Genomic DNA, 2,788 nt, shown 5'->3' with positions numbered 1-2,788 from the left:
GCATCATCTTCGCCCCCTACTGCGACCACTGGCGCCAGATGCGCAAGGTCTGCATTGTGGAGCTGCTCAGCTCCATGCAGGTCAGGCGCATGGAGAGCATCCGGCCAGAGGAGGTTGGCAACCTCCTGGCCGACATCGCCACTGCTGCGGCGTCCGGCGACAGCATCAACATCAGCGAGAAGATGATGGAGCTCAACAACGTCGTGTCGCAGGCAGTGTTCGGCGGCAGGTTCACACAGCAGGACGAGTACATCCGCGAGCTAGATGTGGTGCTCACCCTGCTAGGCGGCTTCTGCCTCGTCGATCTCTTCCCGTCGTCACGGTTGGCACGGTGGCTCAGCTTCTGGCGCGGTGCATGAAGAGGAGCTACAGCCACATGCAATGCATCATCGCCAACGTGATCGAGGAGCGCAAGGCCGCGCGAGCTACTGGTCATGGCGCCTCAAGCACCCACGACGAGGACCTGCTGGACGTGCTGCTCAGACTACAGAACGATGATTCGTTGGCATTCCCTCTAACCACAGAGAGCATATGCGCCGTCTTATTTGTGAGTATTTTTAACAAAAGAAACTTTTTTTTACTCTTATTTGTGAGTATTTTTAACAAAAGAAACTTTTTTTTACTGGTAGCTGATGCAAACAACGGCACAAATTTTGCATATGACACGAGATAGGAATATTGATTACTTTTGTTCTGACAAACTTAAATCATTAACCATTTAGTTAACATTATCTATGTCATACATTTCAAGATTATTTCTTTCTGCTCAGAATTTCTGGTAACCCACCAGTTACCGGAAATTTTGATGACCCCCCAGAAACTGTGGTAACATTCGATAAGATTCAAATGACCTCATAAACACGTGAATGATAGTTTGAATGAATTCAACCCGGTCTTTTGCTTTCTAATCACTATTGCGAAGACACGTGTAGCAGATCCAAATACAAGATAATATAAGGAAAAAACATACTTGACAAACCAAAGACCTAGACATTGATGTTGTCCACACATTATATCCGTTAGCTTTATAGATTTCACCCTTGTGGAAAATTATAATCTTTACTGTTAAGTATTTTCAAAGAAACTCATAACACGAACGCCATGCTATTTGTCTATCCATTATCATGGTGTAGCAATATAAGGGTATGAACCTCATAATGAGTACATATATTCTATCATGACCCCCCTGGGTGGAACACCATGGCTTTGACCTTAATCCTTCTTTCTTTTAATATTGCAACCAACATATCCGCCATAATGTTGAGCGGCACTAGTGAAAATAAAGAACCCTTGATGGAGATCTTTTTATTCTTGGAAGTAATGTTCTTTATCATCATTGATTTTCACACCAAAGAACCCACCTTGCACACATTTTACCTTCAAGTGACATCACATAAAGGGAAAGATTCCATAAACATTGGTTGTGGAATGAACATTCACTTTACATTGTCATTAGTCTCGCCAAAATCAATTTTGAGAATCCCTTGTCTTTTGATGCAACCCATGAGTAATAAGCCCTTCCACAATATTTTCCTAGCATGAAATGGGTTTTTGTAAGTTTTATCACATCATTAGCAATCGAGGAAATCATGCGCTGCTATGAATTTTGTGAAAGCTCATGAAGATAACCTATGTTGCTTTATTAAGTTTGTTATTCCTTTTGCCACTATAGAGATGCCTATGTCCACTATAAAGTGGTGATGTTTTCTATAAGAATAAACAAACATCCTGATCAAACCACTCAGAAATCATATTCCTCATAAACTTGAATGTCTCATTTTTGCAATTGTGATCTTTCACCTCTTTCTCTGTCAAGTGTAACCCAAGGGGAGGCATATGGCCTCACATGATATCATACCTAGAGAAGTTACTTGCCTTGAGTGCCTCGAAATGTTCTCAAATCATTTGTAAGGGGATTTAGGCTTCAAAGTATGTAAAACAAATCCTTTAGTTCACTTCAAAATAACACATACAATTTTTTAAAATGAAAGATTTTGTTTCACAAATTGTTTCATTATAAGTGTGGCATATAGAAGTATGAGCTAATTTAACGTACCTAAATTTTCATTTGCAGGATATATTTTCTGGTGCCACAGATACCACGGGAACAATTTTTGAATGGGCTATGTCAGAGCTCGTCCGTCATCCTGAAACAATGTTTAAGGCTCAACTAGAGATAAGAAAAGTATTAGGTCAAGATCGAACAATCATAAAAAATAGTGACCTTGGAAACCTCCACTACATGCGAATGGTCATTAAGGAGGTTCTTAGGTTGCACCTACCAGCTCCACTAATCCCACGCATGGCCAGAATGGATTGTAAAATTATGGGTTATGAGATGCTTAAAGGCGCCACTATATTAATTAATGTCTTTGCAGTTTCTAGGGATCCAAAGTACTGGAAACACCCTGAAGCCTTTTTGCCAGAGAGGTTTGAGAACAACAACTTAGATTACAATGGGACACACTTTGGATTCACCCCCTTTGGTGCTGGACGAAGGCAATGTCCTGGGATGCTATTCAGCGCGTCAACCTTAGAGATCACTTTGGCAAACCTGCTCTATCACTTTGATTGGGTGCTTCCTGGTGGGGCAAGTCCAGAGTCATTGGATATGTCTGAAAAATTTGGGATGACTGTAGGTAGAAGTTCTGACCTACAACTGATAGCTATTCCACGTGGATGCATCAAGGACATGTAGACATATATAGAAATGTTCATGTACACGGAAATATATATATATATATATATATATATATATATATATATATATATATATATATATATATAT

General features: G+C 40.4%; 1 pseudogene; it reads left to right on the top strand.

Annotated features, from left to right (window-relative positions):
• Positions 1-5: 5 nt before the first annotated feature.
• Positions 6-2,698, top strand: LOC119345810 (annotated as a pseudogene).
• Positions 2,699-2,788: the final 90 nt, after the last annotated feature.

This window comes from Triticum dicoccoides, unplaced genomic scaffold (genome assembly GCF_002162155.2).
Source record: "Triticum dicoccoides isolate Atlit2015 ecotype Zavitan unplaced genomic scaffold, WEW_v2.0 scaffold30123, whole genome shotgun sequence".
Taxonomy (NCBI): Eukaryota; Viridiplantae; Streptophyta; class Magnoliopsida; order Poales; family Poaceae; genus Triticum; species Triticum dicoccoides.
The sequence above is the reverse complement of the archived record's forward strand: the minus strand, read 5'-3'. Positions and strand labels throughout refer to the sequence as shown.